General features: G+C 41.6%; 1 long non-coding RNA gene across 2 annotated transcripts in view; it reads right to left on the bottom strand.

Annotated features, from left to right (window-relative positions):
* The window catches only part of LOC136144681 (uncharacterized), a 421108-nt gene that overhangs the window by 16653 nt on the left and 379076 nt on the right, over positions 1 to 25379 (bottom strand). For both annotated transcript variants that reach the window (XR_010658627.1, XR_010658626.1), the window contains exons 7-8: positions 4695 to 4922; positions 250 to 314 (exon numbers count right to left, since the gene is read on the bottom strand). This is a non-coding gene — a long non-coding RNA (uncharacterized lncRNA). The remainder of the gene's footprint in view (positions 1 to 249; positions 315 to 4694; positions 4923 to 25379) is intronic.

The raw sequence follows: 25379 nt of genomic DNA, 5'->3' as shown, positions 1-25379 counted from the left end.
ACTCCTCCAAGAAGATATCTGGTTCTTATGGGAATTTGAATTTATTTCAAGGGTGGGATGGGAAGGAAAGTATTCATGACACCAGTTATTAAAACAGATTTCACGACTGGAAGCCTGAAGAGTCTCTGGCAGAAAAACACCTTAACTCTAATCAAAGCGAACTGATGTCCTTGATGTTGGAGGTGTGCAGGATGAAAGATGAACAGGTTGTGCCTGTTCACAAGTATCTACATCAAACCAAATACTCACACTGACTTGTCCCCTTGAATCTGATCCGTCATCCGAGAAACGGAAACACCGAGGTGTAGGTTCACCTGATATTAATGAAAGTAAATGAAATTAATGCACTCACACATCACAAATGGAAGTACAATTTGGAAGGTAGTTCCTTTGGAAATTGTATCAAGGTTAGATACACTCATATTTTTTGAATCAATCATTGAATTTCTAATCTGCAATGCTCTTAATTTCAGGGAAACAAAAATTCTTAGATATAAGATGCTTATTGCATAGTTACGACAGCAAATGCTAACAATGGGATTGTTTCAATCAGTTTGTCATATAGACTATAATAAAGGTGTGTGAAATTAAGCTGTAGCTTTGGTTTTATGCAGTTTATTACATACTTGCTGTTGCTGTTTAGTGGCTAAGTTGTGTCCAACTCTTTTGCGATCCCATGGACTATAGCCCACCAGCCCCTCTGTCCATAGTGCTCCCCAGGCAAGAAAACTAGAATAGGTTGCCATTCCCTTCTCCAACCTGCACTGCAGGCAGATTCTTTACCACTGAGCCACCTGGGAAGCCCTTATTACACATTGCAGATCAGTAAACTCGTAATTATTGAATTTTTAGAGATCTAGTGTCAAACAAGCTGTCACCTCAGTCTTTAGATTTAAATGAACACTTTGGTATGTGCTTTCTGAGTGGCTAGAATATTGTATTTCTCTTTCTAAGTTTGGGGCGTTTTGATGACTTTACATTTGGGAATGAATTGAAATTGAATACTGGGGTCACTTTGAAGTGGATGCAATTTTGCAAAGCTTGGAAACAGGCTTAAAAGATAACATCAAGTGAAAAAGTATGAACGAAACTTATTGGTAGAGTCTGGTGACAAAAAATGAAGCAGAAATTAACACTTTGAAGAGAAAAAAGTCCTGCTTTTTTTCAAGTTTCCTTCCTCTTTTCAAAATTTCTTCAAGAAGGAGGAGCAGGAGGTTGAGTGCCGAGCCTGGACAGCCGCAGCAGTCTGGGGGGCCAGAGGGGCTGGAGTCCTGGGGACAAGAAGTCTAAAAGGCACAGCCAGTGTAAAGAAGCCTATTCAGTGTACATCTACAGGGTGCAGAAGCAGGTGCATCTCGTCATCGGCATCTCCTCCAAGGCCATGCGCATCATGAACTCGTGGGCTGAACCATCCTGACATCCGAGAGGTCCAGACAGCTGTGCATCTGTGGCTGCCTAGGGAGGTGCCTAGGCACCAAATCCTTTGGCGCACGCTGTGTCCAAAGGCACCAAATCCATGACCAAGTACACCAGCTCCAAATGACCTTGGACCTGACCTTAATAAAGGCTGAATTGCTAAAAAAAAAAAAAAAAAAAAAAAAAAAGTCTTCAATAAAAAAATTAAAGTTTTCTTTGAGAAAAAAAAAAAATATATATATATATAAATTTGAAAAGAATTGCCTCTTCCATCTACACCTTCCCATACCTTAACTGTAACACTCATGTAGATTACATGAAGCCTGATATGAGCCAGGTGACTGCATTATCTTCTATGCAGCTGGGTGGGCTTCATTCCCAGAAGCAATGTGAGCCCTCGGAAGGACAGATATTTATGTTGCTAACCAAGTGTCCCAGGTCCACAACCACTTCATATGGAACAAGGATGATGATAATGAGCATCTATTTACATTCTTTCTATGGCTTTTTTGTGTGGGCCCTTTTTAAAGTCTTCACTAAATGTGTTACAATATTGCTTCTGGTTTTGTTTATTTATTACTATTTTTTTTTATTTTAAGATTTTTTAAACATTTTTATTTTTCATAGTTGTGCTGGGTCCTCGTTGCTGAGCATGATGTTTCTCTAGTTGCAGTGGCTTCTCTTGTTGCAGAGAACTGGCTCTGGGCCCCTCAGACCTGAGTAGTTGTGGTACATGGGTTTAGTTGCTCTGTGGCCTGCGGGATTTTCCCAGACCGGGGATCAAATGGGTGTCCCCTGCATTTCAAGGCAGATTCTTGACCACTAGACCACCAGTGAAGTACTGCTTCTGTTTTTATGTTTCGGATTTTTGGTCACGAAACATGTAGAATCTTAGCTCCCCAACCAGGGATCAAACCCATACCCCTTACATTGAAAGGCAAGTCTAAACCGCTGGACCACTGGGGAAGTCTCTGAGCATTCATTTAGAAAAGGAATTCACGCAAGAATCCTATTCAGTTCTGCTGCAGTTCTTTACCCTGGATCTAGAAATGACTTCTCAGGCTGACGACGTATAAGGCAGCGGGAGTGCCAGAACCTCCCTCGCCCCTCGTCTTTGATGTGACTGTACCATCAACACAGAGGCCAGCTCCTAGAAGGCGCGCTGAGTCAGGTCTCCTGGCCGTCAGGCTCCTTAGTGCTCCTGCAGGCAGAGGGAGGTTTTGTTTCTCTTTCGGTGACAGCGGCCTATCTGAGCCTATCTTGGTCAGGACCAACTGCATCATCCTAAAATGACTGCTTTTTATTTCTCCTGCATTTGATCAGATGCTCTGCCACTAAAATTTTAAAAAACAGTGCTTAGATCCTGTTGAACTGGGCGTGAAAGATTCCCTTTGCTCCAGGGTTCTAATGGAAGAGACTTAACCTTTAAATTGTGAAGAATCTCAAGGATCCTACTAGCCTGTGATCCCACTTTAGCCCCCAAGTCCTGTCTCCTCCTCAGTTCAAGAGTTGGGCTTGAGGAGGTAATGGTCCAAATTCACCACATCACTTCATAGTATTTCCTGAGAACCAGCTGAGTATACTGTCCCATGTTACCTCCCGGCTTAAGACAGCAGAGACATGCCTTAAACAAATGATTCCAGTAAGTTACTAACTAATTAACCTCAACATGCCATAGGAGTGTCCCACAGTGAGGCATACTTCAGTCTAAGTAAGTGATTTTTCAATCAGGGGCAATTTTGCCCCCCCTTCCCCCAAGGGGACATTAGACAATATCTGAAGACATTTTTGGTTGTTGCAACTTGGAGGGAGGTGAGGACGTGATCAAGAGTATTGACCTTGAATAGGCAAAAGCTAGCATGCTGCTAAACACCCTACAATGTCAGTAGTGTCCAGGTCGTGAAACCCTGGTAGTTTTCAGACATGCCTTTTTGATTCAGGATGTGTGGGGTGATCCCTGAAATCCGCATTTCTCCTAAGTTCCTAGGTGATGCTGCCCTTTTCTGGACTAAGGACAATGCTTGGAGAACTGTTGGTCAGTATTTTCAGAGACAATATCCCCAGGAAAATAACATGTAAAGGTTTAGGAAGAGTTGGCTGGAGAAAAAGGGAAAGATACACTTTTGCAGGCAGTATGTGCAAAAACAGAGATGGGAAGTTTTAGCATGTTTAAGTAATGAAACTAAGAAGCATGGGATTGAAGAAAGCTGGAGAGAAAGCCAGGGGCAGATTTCGCTGGGTTGTAGTAGAAGTATAGGACTTCTTAGGTGACTCAGTGGTAAAAGAACTCACCTGCCAATGTAGGAGACACAGGAGAAGTGGGTTCGATCTCTGGATCAGCAAGATCCCCTGGAGGAGGAAATGGCAACCCACTCCAGTATTCTTGCCTGGAAAACTCCAAGGACAGAGGAGCCTGACAGGCGACAGTCCACAGGGACACAAAGAGTCAGACACGACTGAGCAACTGAGCACACATTTTAGAAGTGTGGCTTTTATTCCATTGAAAGCATTGGAAAGACACTGGAGAGACTTTTAGCAGGGAATGGGGAATCTTGACCAGGCAGTTGAGGGTAAAGGAGAACTTGTTGCTTGTAGTTCAGTAAAAGAGCATGGCTTTTGGAGCCAGACAGTCCTGAATTTCAATTCTAGTTAAGCCTCTTTAACTAGTTACATGATCAAGGGCAAATTATTTCAGTTTCTATGAACCTCCGTTTCCTCATCTGTAAAATGAAACCATTCGGACCTGCTCCACTAGATTGTTGTGAGAATAAGTGAGATCACGTTCATAAAAGTGTCTGGCACACAGGAGGTGTGTGGCTCAACGAATGCTAATTCTCTTCTATTAAGCATCATGATGAAAGGACCAGGGGCCCCTCCAGGACCTAATCTGCATCTCAAAGAGCACTCAGCAAAGCATGATGTCAGCAGCCCAGGTCTGTCCAAAGAGTGCTTGCATCACCTGTGTGTGCCAAACGTATGTCAGGGCCTGCTGCTGGCAAGTTTACAGGCAAATGAGGCAACCACCAACCCACACAAAAATGCTGCAAAACTCATGCTAGGTTTTCAGATACCATCACAGAACTCAGGCCAAAGTTACCTAATTTATTGACATTTGGATACTTCAGAGGCTCTTTTATCGGCCCCGTATTGTTTTGTAGCCTGACAATGGGAAGGGGAAACAGCGCTTAAAACCACAATAAATAATAATAATATTTAGCACTTAAGTAACCTCCACCAGCTTCAAAGCCACTTATAAGCACTCACAAATTAAGACTCACCCAGCCCCAGCCTTGGGAAAATGTCATTATCTTAGTTTCTTCAACACAGCAACAGAGGATGAGACAATAGAGTTGTCCAAATTCTGGTCACATGGCTTCAAAATCAGCTGCTTTAATTCAATCCAGGCTTCTCTAGAGGGTCCATTCTAGAAGAATCTGAATATTTCCTTGGATCACAGTTTATGCAAAATGTTTGATGAGAAGAGCAAGTTCCACTTTACAAGACTCCTTTAAAATAATAATAAAAAAGACGGAGAGACACAGATATAGAGAATGGACTTGTGGACACAGTGAGGGAAGGAAAGAGTGGGACAAATGGATGAAGAAGCAGTGACATGTATAGGCTACCATGTGCAAAGTGTATAGCTGTTGAGAAGTTGCTATATAACACAGGGAGGCCAGCCTGGCCCTCTGTCATGACCTAGAGGGTTGGGATGGGGGTGTATATATGTATATAATGATATTGATGAAGCTATTTGCAGGGTAGGGCTAGAGATGCAGTCAGAGAACAGACTTGAGGACATGCCAGGGGAAGGGAGGGCTGGACGGAACTGAGAGGGTAGCACTGACATATATACAATCCCGTATATGAAACAGGTGGCTAGCAGGAAGCTGCTGCATGGCGCAGGGAACTCAGCTCAGTGTTCTGTGACCTAGATGGGAGGGATGCGGGTGGGTGGGAGGAAGGCTCAGGAGGGAGTGGGTGTATATACACAGATAGATGATTCGCTTCATTGTACAGCAGAAACTAACACAGTATTGCAAAGCAATCATACTTCTATTAAAATGTTAAAAAGAAAAGAAAGAGTTCCTTGTGAATCTAATTTTGTACAGAATTTCCCAGCACAAGCTGAGTTAGACTTAATTGGAAGGTTGGTTTTCTTAGCCAGAGAAGTGGTAACTCTGAATCCCCAACTCTCTCACTCTGCCATCTCTCAGAAAACTGAGTGAAAGTCGGGATTTTTTTTGCATGTGTTTGGTAATTATATAATGATGATAATAATGATAGTATCTCAAAGTTTCCTCATCTGCAAACTAGAGATAATGGACCACAGGGTTCTCATGAGGACAAAGTATGAAGAATGCCAGGATGGCAATCAACACAACAAAGCTTTCCTTATCATTGCTGTGGTTGATGCCATTGCCACATTTATGTGACTTTATTATTTTTCATATATTTCTCTTATGCTCCGTATTACAAGTCCATAACAGTCCTCTTGTAAAGATAAGCAGTTAACATTACCCTCTGTGCAAATGTGGGCTCAGAGACAGCAAATGGACTAATCTAAAACCACACAGCTGGTCGCTGTTATTATACCTCAATATTATTTGCACAAAAAAATGTATTAAATCTGAATGCAAAGTTCAGCTATGATGCTGCTAATATCTCTCCTATAGATAGTCTTACTGGTTATCTTACCAGTGGGCAAACTCACTGGTTATCTATGGTAAGAAAAATGAACTCCTATAGAATAATACAGCTACCCATGATCTAGTTGCAGAGATTAATTTCTTAAATTCTTTGTGTTTTTTGGCAGTAATTACAAAGCTCAGAAATAAGAAACCAACTCAAAGGAATAGAGTTGTTAGAGTCAGAGAGAGTGTAAAGCCCAGCTCTGTCCCTCACCAGCTGTGAGATGGTGGGGAACTCAGCTCTTCAAAGACTCTGCTTCCTCATTTATAAAATGGGAACAATAAGATCAACTTCCTAAAGTAGCTGTGGTACATATATACAATGGAAGTTTACTCGGCCATAAAAAGGAACACGTTTGAGTCAATACTAATGAGGTGACTGAAACTAGAGCCTGTAAGAGTAAAATAAGTCAGAAAGAGAAAAACAAATATTGTATATTAATTCATATATATGGAATCTGGAAAGATGCTACTGATGAACCTACTAGCAGGTCAGCATAGAGAACAGGCTTGTGGACACACTGGGGAAGGAGAGGGTGGGACAAATTGAGAGAGTAACATTGAAACATATACATGACCATGTGTCAAACAGAGACCAGTGGGAATCTGCTCTAGGTCTAGGATGCAATGAGCTCAATCCCTTGCTCTGCAACAAACCAGAGGAATGGGGTGTGGTGGGAGGTGGGACAGAGATTCAAGAGGGAGGGGACATGTGTATACCTATGACTGATTCATGTTGATGTATACACACACACACACACACACACACACACACAGGCAGAAATCAACACATTATTATAAAGCAATTATCTGCCAATTAAAAAATAATTTTAAAAAGTCAACTACCTTGGGTTATTGAGGAATTAATAAAATAGATAGATAGATAATTGAAAAGCTACAGGAGGGCAGAGTTGGCTTGAACTCAAGAAGAAATTCCGAGTGATACCCCAGCCTTTGTGGGCTCCAAGGAAAGAGAATTCCTCTAGGGACCAGAGGTTGAAAAGTGACCTCTGACATCCCTTCGAGCTCTTAGATTCTGTGACCCTCTCCAAGGAACAGACATGGTGGTGATTAACATTCCCTTTTTCCCAAGATGGGTGGTGCATGCTTTCATCTTTCAATGTTTATAAATGCCTTTGAAAATGGAATGTGCCACATACATACTAAGAGCTATTATTAATATGGTGTCTAAACACCTCTCTCCACATGATAGTCAAGGAACAAAGCATTAGGGGTGAGAGTAAGCTTGTGTGGTGCACACACCCGAGTTAAGGAATGTTTTTTATTCTCATCCTGCCTTGGGAGAGGCAGGCTACTTCACAGAGGCCAGAGATGGAGCAGAATCAGGGGCAAGCAAGGCTTGAGAGAATTGAGTAACAAGGTTGGAACATAATTAATCAATGAAGTTTTTATTTCTCCTGTTTGCTATAAGATACGAGCTAAGAACTATAGAAAACGTAAAAGCATCATGATACAAGGCCCTGCACCAAAGGACAAAAAAGACAAAGATATTGACCTAGTTATCTTCTGACGTTTGCCCTCAGAAGATAGACTTACAGGCCCGTAGTGGTTATTTAAGTTGGTAAGTCATGTTTGACTCTTTGTGACCCCATGGACTGTAGCTCGCCAGGCTTCTCTGGGCGTGGGCTTTCACAAGCAGGAATACGGAGAGGATTTCCATTTCCTTCTCCTGGGTATCTTCGTGATCCAAGGATCGAACCTGCTTCTCCTGCATTGGCAAGAGGATTCTTTGCCACTGGAGCCACCACGGAAGCCCAAAAAAGCCAGTAGACCAGGCTCCAAATGCAACACTGAGCAAGAAAAGATCTTACTTGTAGAACTCAGTGGGTAGGTCATCTAAAAGTTTTGCTGCAATTACAGGAGCCACGCTTCTAAATTTATTCATGAATACTTGAATCCCATTAAAGTTATTAACCCCTCTTCCCAAAAATATGCACGTGCAAATATAACCTTGCATGATATATCTCATGGAACCCCCAAATTTCCTAAAGCTTTATCCTCCTGGGCCCTTTTCCAAAGCTCTTGTGTAGCTGTAGCCCCTAAGTTGTGAAATTAACTAACTCTGAACAGATTCAAAGTAGAGAACAGATCTCCAACTCTGGGTTCTGGGCATCTAGCCCAGTGCCCAGCATATCACACACCTAAAATATGTGCTTGCTAAATAGATAAACACAGAATTAAAGTATTTAAAAGAACAACGAATCCTACTTTAGCTATATTTCTAAAGGTCTTTTTTATTTGTTTGATTTGGGGGTTGTTGTTTAATACTTCATACTTCTCAGGCATTTGACCCCCATAGGCTAGCAAGGCAAGAATAAATAAATGAATAAGTGAATTACCCATTATCTTTTCAAGAACAAAGGAAGATTGAAGCATTTGTTATCTTAACCCCAACATAGGATGCAAACACTGTCTTAAAGAGCTCCGAGAAACTGTGTAGATTGCAAAATTTATACCTAAAATGGCAAAATCAAAGAGGTTAGAGTTTCCCAGGTGGCGCTAGTGGTAAAGAATCTTCCTGCCAATGCAGGAGACCCAAGAGACTCAGGGTCAATCCCTGAGTTGCAAAGATCCCCTGGAGTAGGAAACGGCAACCCGCTCCAGTCTTCTTGCCTGGAAAATTCCATGGACAGAGGGGCGTGGTGGACTATACAGTCCGAGGGGTCGCAAAGAGTAGGACACGACCCAGTGACTAACACTTTCACTTTTATCACTTTCTCTTTGTAAATCCCAGAAAAATAGCAAACCAGCATGTAAAGTAAGCCCTTAATCTATCTGAGCAGAATCATCCTCAGTACGCATTTTTAAAATTAATTATCGGAGTAGAGTTTATGTACAATTTGTGTTAGCTTCTACTGTACAGCAGAGTAAATCAGTTATATGTACCTATATCCTCTCTTTTTTGTATTTCTTTCTCATTTAGGTCACCACAGAGCACTGAGTATTGTTCCCTGAGCTTTAGAGTAGTATTAGTTATCTATTTTATACAAAGTATCAGCAGTGTATATATGCCAATTCCAAATCTCCTGCGTGGTGAAGAAACGCCAGCAGGTCACAGCTTAAACTCACCCTGGCTGTGAATGTTGCCAGGATAAACCTCTCTACAAGACAAACGCCCCCTGGCAACATTCACCTGAAAAAAATGAATCCTGTCACTCATGCAAGGTCCTCACTTACAGAAGTCAAGACGGCAGGAGGGAGGGAGGCAAAGACGAGAGGAAGGAAAGATTGAGGCTAGGAGGATGGGAAGGACAGAAGGAAGGTTCAGAAAGTCCAGGCTTCTGGCTTCCCCTCGTTCTACATCAGTCATTCCCCTTCAAGAGATAAATAAAATCATGCCATATGGGTATGACAGGATGCAAATGAGGAGCAGGAGAGAAAACACCTTAATAGCTGCTGAGAGCCAAAACCCAGATGAGAAGCCGTGCGGTGCCTCAGCTCCGGGCGCCCCACCCCCAGCCCAGCGCCTTTCTTTGCATGCTACTCCAGAGCTTCAAGCCTCGAGGGCTTCCAGCTTCCGGCCACCTTGAGGGGCTTTTTAGTAAAATGCCACAAAGACAAAATTAGAAACCGGGCTTCCTTTTTCCCTCCCTCACTCTAGCAGTTACACAGAAATCGGCATCAGCTGAGAAACACACCCTCCCAGTTCTCTGACACAAGACCCAAGAGGAGGCTGGGTTTGAACAGCTACCGCCACTCTTGCCTCTATTAGACCCTCTCCACTTGCCTCTATCGAGCAAAAGAAAACCATGCCCTTCACGCCTGCATTCTCACCATTTTCCTCTCTTCCCTCTCCTTTCCAAACGTGTGACCCCAGGAAAATGGCTCAAGTTCTTTGACCCTCATTGGTGAAATGAGAATTAAAAAAAATCTTGTCTGCAAAGGGTACATGAGAAGATGCTCAACATCGCTAATCATCAGGGAAATGCAAATCACAGCCACAAGGCGATGTCACCTCACACCTGTAAGAATGGCTATGATCAAAATGAACACAGATAACAAATACTGATGAGCATGTGGAGAAAAGGGAAGCCTTGTACACTGTTGGTGGGGATATATATAAATTGGTGTTGCCACTGTGGAAAACATTATGGCGGTTTCTCAAAAAAAAAAAAAAAAAAAAAACTGAAAGTAGAACTACCCAGTAAAATTCCATTCCTCTGTATCCAGAAAAAAAGCACTAATTGAAAAGAAAGATATGTGCACCCTAATGTTCATAGCAGTATTATTTATAATTGCCAAGATATGGAAGCAATCTATATGTCCATTCACATACGAATGGATAAAGAAGATGTAGTGTATATATATTGGAGAAGGAAATGGCAGTCCACTCCAGTATTCTTGCCTAGAGAATCCTGTGGACAGAGGAGCCTGGTGGGCTGCTGTCCATGGGATCGCACAGAGTCGGACACAACTGAAGCAACTTAGAGTGAATGCATGCATTGGAGAAGGAAATGGCAACTTACTCCAGTGTTCTTGTCTGGAGAATCCCAGGGACGGAGGAGCCTGGTGGGCTGCCATCTATGGGGTCGTACAGAGTTGGACACGACTGAAGCAATTTAGCAGCAGCAGCCGTGTATATATAATATATACACTGAATACTACTCAGCCATAAGAAGAAGGAACATTTGTCATTGAACATGGGTGATCTTAGAGACTACTATGTCAAGTGAAATGTTAGAGAAAGTAAATTTTTTTAAAAGGCTGTCCACCTGCAAAGGTGCCCTTACTGCCAGTGTGAAGTTCAGCAGCAAGCTGGTCACTCAAAGCTTAGTGGTTTGCTGTCAGCAAGTACCATGGGTTCAGCTGGTTTATAACCCCCAAATCCAGCCTCAAACATAATCCTCAAGGAAAAGGACCTGCTGCACTTGTCACTTACTAGAGGGGCTTGCACACTTGCAGGTGATCAAAATACGCTGCAAACACCAGAGTTGGGAATAAAAGGATGCATTGATCCTTTTCTTTCCTCAAGGCTGCTTTTTTGTGTCATTTACATTTATGGAGAGAAGAAATAAGGGAAAATGCTTCATAAAGGTTGTTTTTTTGTTGTTGATTGTTTTGTTGTTTTTTTTTTTTCCATCAGAGTCAAGGCTTGGTTCATTTGTATGTAACTTGCATTCAATTTTTGGAGGTCATAGCTTTGTCAGTTAACCTGAGATGGAGGAAGGTGAGTCATGGAACCTGCAGCGTCTCTCCACAGACTGCTTCTGACGGGCGAGGTCTGCAGAAAGGCTGCTCCGTGCGCTCACATATGACCCACTCGGGAGGTGATTCGAAGTGGTGCCTAGATCAATGCTATTCCTCTCCTGTAAAGTTTTGAAGTGTATTTTAAATAAGTATGGGTCAGTATTGATACTCATCTTCCATTTGAAGTACTAAGATCAATTTTTCTTCTATCATGTTTCTATTTAAGCTTTTTAAAAATTACTCTAAAGAAACTATATAAGATGGACAGTAAAACAAGTGGTATCCAACTGAGTCAAAACTCTGGTTCTCCAGGGATAATTTATTTTTGAGAAGCCATGGGTGGTACAGAAACTCTGAAACAAAGACAAGGTATCTGGGCTCCGGTTCTAGCTTAAGTGATTTTTCTGTGAAAAAGTAAGCATACCATATTACATCTCAGTTCACAGATTTTTCCAATCAATGACAGTGGGGATAAAGCTACATAGTGGGAGAAACCTTTTCTCTCCCTCAGTCCGCTCATGCAAAGCATCCTTATACTTAAAGTTTTACCCTACCCTACTACTCTCTGTTTGAAAAATGTATTAACTTACTTATTTCAGTAATCACTTTGTAATATACACATACATCAAACCATTATATCTTAAGTTGCATAACACCTTAAAATTATGCAATGTTATATTTCAACTGTATTTCAGTGCAGCCGAAAAAATTTTTTTAAATGTACACACACACGCTCTCACACACATCACATAGTAAGGGGTTACATGACCAAATGAAAGACTTGATTTTCCAAGAAAAACACACCATCAAGTTTCCAGAAAAGAGGGATTTGTTGGAAATCCAGCAACCTCTGTTGTAACATCAGTCCCCATCAGAACAAGATCGGTTTTTACCAAGGAGCTGCCATTTAGAGCAGAGATCTGTAAACTACAGCCCATGGGGCACATCTGGCCAACCACCTGTTTTTGTAAACAAATTGCTTTTGGAACACAGTCAAATTTGCCCAGTTACTTATTGTCTATGGACGCTTTCATGCTGCGATGACTGAAACCTGACTCAACGAATACAACAGACAAAATAACTGACTGTCCCAAGGCAGGATTCAGTCATCTCCAGCCTGTGAGTTCTTCCTACATAGAGGAAAGCTAAAGGGTCAGTGAGGATGGAGTAATTTATTCAGTGCAAGACTCCTCATTTTACCTCTTTGACAGTCATGAACCAATGTGGTCAAGAAGAATGTCACAGTGGGTATGGGAGCAAGATATATCATAGGACTGACCCCCCCTCAGAAAATACATCCTCTGTGTAAATGTTTTCCTAACACCATCAAGATCACAATAGATTACTAATGCTACAAGTCAGTGTTATTAAAAATATTTGAATCATTAAATTGTGTGAATGACTAGTAATGCCGAAAGCCCTCAAGAGACCTACAGTTTGACTTCCGAGTCTAAAAGAGACTTTAAGTCTACTCTTACTAGCCAGTGAGCCCAGGGAGAGGATGAGAAAATAAGGAAACTGGAAGTTAGTAAATCAGTCTCTGAGTAAATGAGAGAGAAGAGTCTTCGATTCTTAGACCCAGCTACCTAAAATTTTCTTAAAGTCTCTGTGGTTTCACTCACTGCAGATTGCATTATTAGTCAGGAGACGTTCATGCTCCCAACACCATATCAGGGAGTGATGACCAGCCTCCATGATCCGAGCTTGGCCGCATGACTTGCTTTGCCCAATGAGCTACAAGTGGGAAGTGATAGGAGGTCAGAGCTTCGTGTATTTCCCATCTGTCTCTCCCGTTCCTGTATTCACAATGAGAAGTGGATGTCCAAGTGTCTACTGCTGCTTCAGCCTGGGTCTGGGAATGAGGGACATATGGAGGGCTCCTGAAACGACATGCAGACGAGACCCAGTCCACAGACCAAACCTGACCCATAGCCCCAAACACAAGAAATAAAATTCGTACTGAGGCCACTGATATTGGAGGTAATTTGATGCTACAGTAAATCTGAATAACACAGTTCCATCTTTGTCAATGAGCCTGTGGAAATGGTATGTTTATTAACAGATTCATAAATTAGATCCTTATGAAAGCTTGAAAAGTAATTAAATGTCCGTTACTTCATTTTTCACATAAGGAAGCTGAGATCAGAGAGTGAGTTGCCAGAGTCTGTGCCAGAGCAAAGAGAAGAGGCCTTGTGAGCCATAATTCTTACCCTGATTGGTTTGATTCATCACCGTGTCTTCTTAACCAACTGTGAACTTAAGCACTGTAATCTAATAAACACTCCACACTATGTAAAAGTCCAGAAATTGTTAGCAGGAAAAAAAAAAAAACCAGCCAAATTATTTTTGGATAAAAATAGGAACCAGTATATCAACAGTGCACCAGATCTCCTCAGAAATGCTCCATGAGATCTTGGCCAGATGAGTCTTAACACTAAATACAACCACATTTTATTTTTCAACCCAAGAGTTGACATTCACGTGCTTCAAGTGGTGTTCCAGATTATCTTTCCAAGTAATCTAGATGGTCAGCAGTGGTGCTACTCTCCAAATAGCTCAGACATATGCTCGGATGAGGCAACAGATATCTGATTCTTATCTGCTAACTCAAAATCAGTTCAGCTGATTTTCCCTATATTCCTAGAACTTCAAATTAGGAGAAACTATTTTAGAACATGGTTCTATGTTCTAACAAATAAAGCTGAAATTTGAGGATCTGAAAGATCTGGTTTAAGACCCCACCTCTGCAAATAGCTAGTGCATACCCTTGAGAAAGTCATTAAATCACCCTAAGGCTTGGGTTTTCCTTCTGGAATATGGAGACAACACTACTGCTACTTCATAAGATAGTTCTAGAATTAGCACAGATAATCAAAGCACCTGGCACAATATCGGGTACAGTGTGAACTTTCAATAAATATTAGCTATTAATATCTTTGTTGGGCTTCCCTGATAGCTCAGCTGGTAAAGAATCCACCTGCAATTCTGGAGATCCCAGTTCGATTCCTGGTCTGGAAAATCCACTGGAGAAGAGATAGGCTATCCGCTCCAGTATTCTTGGGCTTCCCTAGTAGCTCAGATGGTAAAGAAGCCACCTGCAATGCAGGAGATGTGGGTTTGGGAGACCTGGGTTGGGAAGATCCCCTGGAGAAGGAAAGGCTACCCACTACAGTATTCTGGCTTGGAGAATTCCATGGACTGTATAGTCCATGTGGTTGCAAAGAGTCAGATATGACTGAGAGACTTTCACTTTCAGTATCATTATTATTATTACTAGGTCCCCGAAGGATGACCATTTGCCCTACTTTTTGAAAATTAATTTTATTGAGGAAAATTGCGCATATAATAGGACTTCCCAGGTGGCACTGGGGGTAAAGAATCCACCTGCCAATGCAAGAAACACAAGAGATGCAGGTTTGATCCCTGGGTCGGGAACATCCCTTGGAGAAGGACATGGCAACCCACTCCAGTATTCTTCCCAGGGAAATCTCATGAACAGAGAAGCCTGGCAGACTATAGTCCTTGGGGCCGCAAAGAGTCAGACCCTACTGAGAACCTGTTAAGAACATGGCACAGTTTGGTGAGCGTCGGCAAATTTATTCAGTCATGAAAGCACCACCACAATTGCATTATAAAACATGTCCATGATACTAGAAAGTTCCCTTGTAGCCATTTAAAGTCCATCAGTCCCAGCCCCAGCCCCAGGCAACCACTCATCTGCTTCCACTAACGTGGGATGTCATTATAAATAATTGTTTCCTGGTCTAGAGCTCTAAGTATTTTGTGTCTGAATTCCATTCCTCAACATATTTTGAGATTCTTTCATGCTGTAGAGAATATCAATGGTTTAGTCCTTTTCATTGTGAGTAATATTCACCATTGCTTGGCTATATTACCATTTCTTCATCCATTCATTTGTTAATAGGAATTTGGATTACTCCATTGGAGGGCTATTATGCATAAAGCTGCTCTGAACATTTGTGTACAAGTCTTTTTGTGGGAAAGATTGAAGGCAGGAGAAGCAGGAAGCAGAGGATGAGATGGTTAGATAGCATCACTGACTTACTGGACTTGAATCTGAACAAACTCTGAAAGATATTGAAGGACAGGGAAGCCTGACATGCTACAGTCCACAGGGTCACAAAAAGTTGGACATGACTTACTGACTGAACAGCAACAATGTTTTGGGGACACATGTTTTAATTTCTCTTGGATAAATACCTAGGAATAGGATCTATTGGTTGATGACATGTGAACATTTGATTTAATAAGAAATGCCAAAAACATCTTCAAAGCAACAATAACATTTCATACTTTGACCAACAAGCCCAAGAGCTCTGCTTGCTCACATTCTTATTTACACTTGATAGGGCTCAGAGAGTAAAGAATCTGCCTGCAATGCAGGAGACTCAGCTTCAATGCCTGGGTTGGGAAGATCCCCTGGAGGAGGAAATGGCAACCCACTCCAATATTCTTGTCTGGAAAATTCCAAGGACAGAGGAGCCTGACAGGCTACAGTCTATGGGATAGCAAAGATTTGGACACGACTGAGTGACTAAGCTCACACACACTGTCAGTCTTTTTAATTTCAGCCACTTTAATGAGTACATTGGTGATTTATATGGTTAAGTTTGCATTTCTCTGAGGACAAATTAGATAGTGTATCTTTTCTGATATTTATTTGCCATCATAATATCTTTTTGTGAAGTGTCTGTTCATAACTTCTACCCATGGAGAGTAAAGGGCATTTTATTATTATTATTATTGTGTTGTAAGAGTTCTTTATATACCCTCAATATAAGCCCTTTGAGATATATATATATATATATATATATATATATATATATGCACATACCATCAAGAAAGAGTATTTTTGTCCAAACTGTACATCCAGCCTATTTTAAACATACTAAGGAAACATCACTCTTCTCTAAGACAATTAGTTCTGAAGTCTATGATGGCTCTATGTATTGGGTGGCTTGGACTTACCTAGAAAAAAAAAAAAAAAAAGACCATTTCTTTATAGCAAGAATTGAAAGACTATTGGCAAGAGTCAAACCTGGCCCCATCAAAGCTTGTTTTTGTGAATAAAGTTTTATTGGAATACAGCTATACTCATTTGTCTACATATTGTCTGCTTTTTGTTCCACAAAGGCAGGTTGGGTTTTTGCAACAGAGACCACAGGGCTTTAAAGCCTTAAGTATTTACATCAGTTCCTTTACTAAAAGAGTTGACCAGCTGGTATTTTATAGCATTAGCCTGTTTGTTCTCATCCAGCTGTTGGATAACAGAAAAGAAATCTGTCACTTCCTTCAAGAATTTAAAACAACTCTGTTTCCCCTCTATTCTTCAGACTAAATAAATATTGCTCACCTTTTCCTGAAATGGGTTTTCAAGCATCAACATGATCTTTGCCTCCCTTCAGCTTGTCAATTCCCCTTAAATTGCCTCGCCAAAGCTGTCAGCTTTCCTTATGATCAAATCATTACAGGAGATAAGAAAAACATTTATTCCTTTAACTTAGACTGCACAGATTTTTAACAACCTCATCCTATGAGTGACTTCAATTAGAAATGTGGTCAGTTACAACCCCAAGTGTGATTCTTCTGAGAAGGATCTCTCCCAAAGATTCTTTGCTCATTTGTTCATCAGTTCATTCAACAAACATTTGTGAAATAATTCTATGTTCAATGCATTGTATAAATGGTAGTTTGAATCAAAACATAAGATGCTACCTTCACACCAATTCAATTCTGTGAATGATAACTCACATTCCAGCATGTCATCTGTGGCACTGGCTATTGTTAAGATTATCTATTATCTTGCAATGTGCTAAGTTGCCTCAGTTGTGTCCAACTCTTGGTGACCTCATGGACTGTAGCCCGTCAAGCTCTCTGTCCATGGGATTCTCCAGGCAAGAAAACTGAAGTGGGTTGCCATTTTCTACTCTAGGACACCTTCGTGACCCAGGGATTGATCCTGCATCTTTTGTCTCCTGCATTGTCCGGCGGGTTCTTTACCACTAGCGCCACCTAGGAAGCAAACTGCTTAAATGTGACATGTAAATAAAACAGCCATCTACATAGTTCATGAATAAATAATTTGGGCCAACTCAACAGAGAAGCCTCAAATATCTCAGTTCTATGTGGCATCAGCTAGAGTCCTCAGACTTCACTCACTCCATGTGTTCTCTACAGCATGGTCAGCGTCACCATCCAAAAGCTCATGTCCTAAGAGAGAACCAGGCTGAAGCTGCGTGACTGTTTCTAACCTAGTCCTATAAAGGACTTAGGGCCACTTCTTCCACATTTTATTTGTCAAAGCAGTCATAAATTCCTGCCCCATTTCAAGCCAAAGAGAGAACTAGATTCTCCCTCTTGATAGTATGTGAAAGTAGACATAGTCAGGTCTTAAAACTGCCACAACTGCCATCGCTCTGACCGGAGTGATGGTTCTCAAACCAGGGCCATGAGGATCTCTGAGAGTCTGGGAACTGAACTGAGTTTCTTCACTATAAGGACAGAGTTTTAGCATTTATTCTCCTAATCATTTCTCTCAGTTCAGTTCAGTTCAGGCACTCAGTCATGTCCAACTCTTTGCGACCCCATGGACTGCAGCACTCCAGGCTTCCCTGTCCATCATCATTTCCTGGAGCTTGTTCAAACTCTTGTCCATCGAGTCAGTGATGCCATCCAACCATCTCATCCTCTGTCATCCCCTTTTCCTCCTGCCTTCAATCTTTCCCAGCATCAGGGTATTTTCCAATGAGTCAGTTCTTTGCTTCAGGTGGCCAAAGTATTGGAGCTTCAGCTTCAGCATCAGTCTTTCCAATGAATATTCAGGACTGATTTCCTTTAGGATTGACTGCTTTGATCTCCTGCAGTCCAAGGGACTCTCAAGAGTCTTCTCCAACACCACAGTTCAAAAGCATCAATTCTTTGTCTCTCAAATTTCTTTATAGTTCATTTCTCTCAAGAGGTAGCTATATATTTCTGTATATCTGGGTCCATTTATGAGGCTCAGAACCAAAGAAAGCATTCCAGTGGCCTGTATAAAATAGGACCCTTCAAGGTCCTTTTCTCCTGTCTGGAATCTGTCACTTGGAGCTCAGCCTCAGGAAGATGACCCCAGTGTCTTTATGCAAAGGGGAGGACAAATGTTCCTGCTTTCCTTAGGTCTCTGAAGGACACCATGGATTTCTTCTGATATAACTGGATAAAGGGGGCTCTGTATAATAAGTAAGCTTTCCCAGCATTGTCCCCTTAAATACCTTCTCAGATTCGCGGCCAATAGTGCATCCTGAGTGCATTTAAAGTAAACTGGGCTTTTCTATTTGTAACTAGCATTACTTTTTCTTTTTTTTAGCATTACTTTTTTAATGTTAACTATGAACCGTATTGGGCTTCCCTGGTAGTTCAGTGATATCTGCCTGCCAATGCAAGAGATGCATGCTCGACCTCTAGGTCAAGAAGATCCCCTGGAGGAGGAAATGGCAACCCATTCCAGTATTCTTGCCTGGAAAATTCCATGGGCGGAAGAGCCTGGTGGGCTGCAGTCCATGGGGTTGCAAAAGAGTTGGACAGGAGTGAGTGACTGAGAATGTACGCATGAACCCTATTACATTACTCAGGGAAAGACGGATGGTGGTTTGAAATAGACCCCGGAACAAAAGCAGTGAGAGTGCTAAGGAGTACAAGCATATGAACTTTGAAATTAACATTCCATCTTCCGTGACATTACAATGTAACCTGGTGAAATCATGTAACCTCTTCGTGCCTCAGTTTCCTCATTTTTCAAATAAGAAGAAGCCAATGATAAATGCTTACCAATGTTCCAAGCGACTTTCAATGAATATGGAGGACAAAAATGCTTTGGGCTTAATTTCTGCCTTCCAGGCACCAACAATAAAAAAGAAAGAGCAAAATAGAGCAAACATGTGACTTAGAACTAAAAATTCTGCTTCCAAATAACTTCACTTAATTTTTCTGAACCTCTGTTTACTCTATAAACTGCAGGTGGCCATCCTTGTACAGCCAGTATCCCACAACTATTGGGCTAATCAAGTGAGATAATGAATGCAAAAAAGCACCATAAACCATTATAGCCTCTGCACCTACATCTGTCAATGGTGGTATTAGACCAAAAAAAAAAAAAAAACAGATGTGTGAGTTGATCAGGTTCTAAGGTACTAGTGTTGAGAAAGTGGGAAGAAAGAGCAGGAATAAGAAGTCAGTTGAGCTCTGACCTTTTGGTCTGAAGCTATAAAACAACAAAGATTCAACCAAAGTATCTGAAGCATGCAACGATGTGATTACTGGACACAGAAAGGGGATAGGAGGAAGGGTATGGCTAACTGACTCAGATGGAGGACCAGCTGGAGAGGGAGTAAGGGATGGTGGCTTATTGTACGAATCCCCTTGCCTGGCTCTGATCCTGAATACAACACTTCTAAGCTGCATGAGGTTGGTAAGGTCATTAAACATTCTGTGCCTCAATTTACTCATCTTTAAAATGGAGATAATAATAGTGCCCCCTGCATGATATTGTGACAGTTATGTTTGCTACTGCAAGTGCTTAGAATTTGAATGCTTCCCGTAAATACTCACCATGTGTTATATTTATTTCACTCAGTTAAAATATTTATTGAGAGTTCAATCCATGTCAACCTCTGTTTTAGGGACTGGATACACAATCATGAGCAAAACAAGATTTCTGCCCTCAAGTAACTTGGAGTGTGTCCTAGAGCAGGAGACCCCAACCTCTGGGAGCTAATGCCTGATGATCTGAGGTAGAGCTGATGTAATAATCATAGAAATAAAGAGCACAATAAATGTTATGTGCTTGAATCATCCCCAAACCATTCTGCCCGCTCTGTCCATGGAAAAAATGTCTTCCACAAAACCAGTCCCTAGTGCCAAAAAAGTTGGGGACCACTGTTCTAGATAAGTTCTAGAAAGACAATAAATTCTTTTTTTAATTTTTATTGTATATTGGAGTAGAGTTGAGTAACAATTTCTGTCTTAGTTCCTGGTGCAGAGAAGAGGGATTCAGTTATACATATATAAGTATCTGTTCTTTTTCAAAGTCTTTTCCCATTTAGGTTGTTACAGAATACTGAGCAGATAAATTCTTATAAAGTATGTCAGTTCATGATAAATACAATGAATATCAGTCAGATGGGGTAGGAGGACATGAGATTAAGGGGTTGCAGTTTCAGTGGAGTGGCCAAGGACACTTCCTTGGTTCTGTGATATACTGAGAATGTAGGCAAAGGTCCAGTGGGCTGCCCAGGTACACCTCAGGATGGAGGCATTCCTTCTGCCTACTATCAGGACCTCTGGCTGCTGCTCTGAGTCAGTCAGAAAGATCTTTCATCTCAGACCCTTTCTCAGAAGGCAGCCTGCATCTATGACAAGAACAAGCACCTAACCATTTGTCCGCAACCAGAACAATTCTGAAGGGCCATCCCAGCTCCCTGTGGGGTTGCTGGAGGTCTCCATAGAAGCTGCACCACGGTCCAGCTTCTCCCTCTGCCCAGTCCTGCCTCCCTCCCCATCGCAGATGCTGTCTCTGAATTCACTCCCTGATTAGCTTCCTCCACACAATCCTCAGAGACGCCGTCTCTTTTTCCCAGGAAATGTGACCTATGACAAAGGCTAAGTAGCTTGGACCTTATCTTTCAGCAGAAAGTGGTGGAGCAAGGATTAGCTCCTGGGGCTGCCTGCCCTTGTGGTTATCATCAGCTGTGCTGCATTCCAGTCTGTTCTAGTCAGTGAGGCAGCAGGAAATTTGGACTTTCTGAGCAACCCAGAGCATGGCTGTGGATAAGAAAAGGAGAGGAGATGTTAACTTCAAGAGCAGAAGATATTAAGTTGCCCCCATGGAAACCCAAGGATGGTGAAAATGCATCAACCCACGTTGAAAAGAAACTTGTAATGTTTTAGAATTTGATTCATTTTTTTGCTATAAATTCTTAGTGATTTTGTTATAAACGTGCAATGGCTTATTCTATATAAAATTTTAAAAATAAACCTCTTTCCAATTAAGTGCTAGCTTTAGTTTGGTTTTCTATCAATTCTGTTCTCATACATTTTAGAATGGCATTTGTATCTTGGGATAAAGTAACTTTGGGGAGCCCCCAAATGTGATCTTCTTCCTAATCTCAACAATGCACTTTATATCTAGAAGCGTAGGATACACCTGCCTTTGGCTTCACCCTGGATCCCAGACACAGTAGGTCCAGGAGATGGCAAAATAGTAAGTAGACATCCCAGATAGGGAAAAGGAATAAAGAAATTCTTTAGGTGTTGGGAAAGTCTCCCTGCAGCCATGTCATGAGCCACTGGAGAGGAATTTAGGAGAAAAAAGAAAATCAGAATCACTAAAATAAAAATTTATGGAGAACAAAAACCAGTAAAAACATCTAACCCCTGAGGAAAACAAGCTAATTCCAAACTTACATAATTTTTATAAATATTTTGAACCCACTCTAGATGTCTGTAAGCTGCATTCTCACAACACCTCTATATGGAAGGGGATATTAGATTTACCTTAAAGGTGTATATACTGAGATTCATGGCAGGTAAGCGATTTCCCGAAGTTTACACTTGTAAATGGAGAGTGAGTGCTTCAATCCTGATTGGCCAGCTCCCAGTGACATTCTCAAAAGCAAGAATTCCTTTTTATGACCGTTGGAAGTGCTACTCAGGGAATAAGTTCCAATTCTTTCACTGTCTTACTCTTTGCTGCTCTGAGATGCAACATGGTAACCCTTGTTAAACTTGATCCAGCCAAGTGGATTCTTTTGAGTTTATCTGCAAGTCTGTGGAAAAGTATCACCCTCTCTGAAAATAGAGTTGTTCCCTTTATCTGTGGTTTTACTTTTTTCCGTTTCAGTTACCCATGGCCAAACTTGATATAAAAATAGTTAATAAAGAATTCCAGAAATAAACATTTCATGAGTTTTAAATTGTGCGCCATTCTAAGTAGCTTCATGAAATCTAATCTCATCCCACTGCTTCCTGCCTGGGATCCCCAGCCCTCGCCATCATCTGCTCCTGGCATCTGGTCACCAGCATCATCACAGTTTAATGGTCCAGGATCATTGGAAGCAGATGACCCACCTTCTGAAGCATCATCAGAAAGTCAGTAGCCTAATGCTGTATCATAAAGCCTACGTCAACCAATTCACTTCTCATTATAGGCATTTTCGTGTCACAACTTCCCAAGAAGAAGGGTGAGTACATTACAAGATATTTTGACAGAGAGAAAAAAAAAAAAAGGTCACATTATAACTTTTGTCACAGTCTACTTTATGATTAGTTATTGTTGTTCATCTCTTTCAGTGTCTAATTTATCAATTAAACTTTATCATAGGTATGTATATAGAGAAAAAACCATGGTATGTACATGGTTCGGTACTATCCATAGTTTCAATCATCCACTGAGTGTCCTGTAATGTATCCCTTCAGTGGATAAGGGCAGACAACTACTGTATTTGTAAAGACTAAAATTCCTTTCACTCTCCCAGAATCTTTCAGACCTCCTCTGTGGCATTAACATCCGTGAATGACCTCTGCCTTATCAGAGCTGATGTGGAAAATGCTACAAAAATTTTAGTTGCCCCACCATCTTCAAACAAGTCCCATCCTCCCCTAGAGCCAATGAAAAGAATGATACGTTGGTTCTGAGTAAGAAATGATTAAGGGAGAGGCCCAATGATCTCTCTGCAAATGACTCTGAATTTTACTGAAGCAGTGTTGGCCTCTTTCCATTTTAGAATCTTGGATGAATGTCTAAACCCTGGTAATGCCTCAGAGCAAATGCTATCTAATCTCTGACATTTATAAGAACTCAGTGAAATCCTGTCAGACTTAAGTATGAATCATGATGCTGAAATATTGTTTTTATCTTCTGTATTCTTTGAGCAGTGTGTCCTTGAGCATTTAATCTCTCCAAGCCTCTGCTTTCTCATCTACTAAATGGGGAGATCAATGGTGGTTCACATACTGTGCGGGGCTAATGTGAGCAACAAGTGATTCCTTCAGTCTTATCGTGGCTGTCAACTGCTTAATGAGAGAAATCGTAATCATGTTCCCTTCCTGCCTCCCCATGCTCAACAGCCATTGGGAGATGCCCATTGTCCAGATCTTTCATCACCTAGCTTCTACCCTCTACCTCTCCAGGTTCTGCAGCACAATCTTCCTTCTCACCACAATAAAAAATGTACCATTCCTGAGACCCTTCACCAGCTTTCATTTTGCATCACTCTATTCAGTCAGCTTTCTCTGACTGGAGACCCCTTGCCCTTGCTTCTGTCTGCCTGGTAAAATCAAGTTCATAATTTAAAATCCTAGTCTCCAGTGTCTCCCTAGAGTAACTTTCTCTGTGCCTCTCTTGTCAAGCCCTAAGCTCTATGGAACTTTGTCCATATCACCAGCCAAGACCAAAAGCATTCTGACTATACTCAAGTTTACCCCTGGAGTTACCAGGATCAGGACCCAGTAACTCAGGTCTCCTGGCTTCCCTGTTCTCTTTCCACAGAGGCTACTGTGGGAAAAAAATGCAAAATAATTCTAGGAATTGTGGGAGACTCTGATGAATGCCCAAGATACTTTTCCATGTTTCACAAAGCTAATCTACCCCGTCATTCTAATAAAATTGTAGAAATGTGATTGACCAGATCCTATGACTCACTCATGGCTGGCTCTGTCTCCTCAGATAAGGCAGAAGAGAGTTGGGTACAGAGCTTATCCAGATAATGAACCAGAACAAAAATGAACTCAGGGGCTGTTATCCCATCAAGGGTCTCTGATAGTGACTAAAACCCCCAAAGCAGGTTTCTGTGGTCTCAGGAAAGACCACCTCAGTGAAATCACTAGTCCCTGCTGTATTTGGCTTTGATTCTGACAGTGACAAGACTTGCCAGTTAAGGCCACTGGCTGCAGTCACAGGTTGGGTTTGGGCAGCAGAGCTGTCCACAAATGAAGGATTCACTTTACGTCAATGGAACCAAATGAATCTGCATTTAGTGGTGATTTGAGCCACAACCTCAAAATAGAATTGTGTCTCCTCCAACTAGAAACCGTTCCTGTACGCAAAAACTGAAACACGTCAGGATGCATTTAAGTCACAGGGAGCGAGATGCTGCTGTTTTATCCAGGGAGCCATAAATTCTCATTGGAGTGGGATGCCAAGAGATTCTGTAGGCAAAGTGAAAGTGAGAACAAAGTGATGACTCTGCCTTAGAACAATAACATGAGGTCTTTTGCATAACACTGTGTTACAATTATCTTGATAGAGCCTCACAAAACCCATAAACGTAGGCGAGCAGGCAACATAATTGTCCTCATTTCACACAGAAGAAAAATGAGGCTTGAAGACTGTGAATGAATTTCCCAAAGTCATGCAAAGGAGAATCAGGGCTGGAAACAGTCCCCAGTCTGACCCTTTTCCACTCCACTAAGCAGCCTTCTACCCAGGGGCTTTTGTGCCCCATCAAACAGAAATCAGAACCACTGAGCTTCTATAAAAGAAAATGGAAAGTTCTTTCATTCCAAAGGAAACCACTTGTTTCCGAGGCTATCAGGTGATAATAAGAGCTATTGATAGTTAGTAGTATTAATAACAAAGCTAGACGAGGTTTTCCTATTCGTATTTTTGGTCTTCACTCTCCGCAGAATGCACTTTAGTAGGAAGTGTGTGCATGCGTGCTCAGAAGCTGTCATGTCTGATTCTTTGCAACTTCATGGACTGTAGCCTGTCAGGTTCTTCTGTCCATGGGATTTTCCAGGCAAGAGTACTGGAGTGAGTTGCCATTTCCTCCTATAGGGGATCTTCTCAAACCAGGGCTCAAACCCTTGTCTCCTGCATCTCCTGCACTGGTAGGTGGCTTCTTTACTACTGATCACCTGGGAAGCCCACTAAGAAGAGAATAAACTACATCTGGAAATGCATGCAATTTGGCTTCACACAAGGGTCCAAACACGAACTCTGCTATATGTGACCAAGGACAAAACCATTGATTTCAATCTGAATTTCCTTACCCTGAAAATAGGGAAAAT

The sequence above is a fragment of the Muntiacus reevesi genome, chromosome 12 (assembly GCF_963930625.1).
Source record: "Muntiacus reevesi chromosome 12, mMunRee1.1, whole genome shotgun sequence".
NCBI lineage: Eukaryota > Metazoa > Chordata > Mammalia > Artiodactyla > Cervidae > Muntiacus > Muntiacus reevesi.
This window is presented reverse-complemented; position numbering and strand designations above follow the sequence as displayed.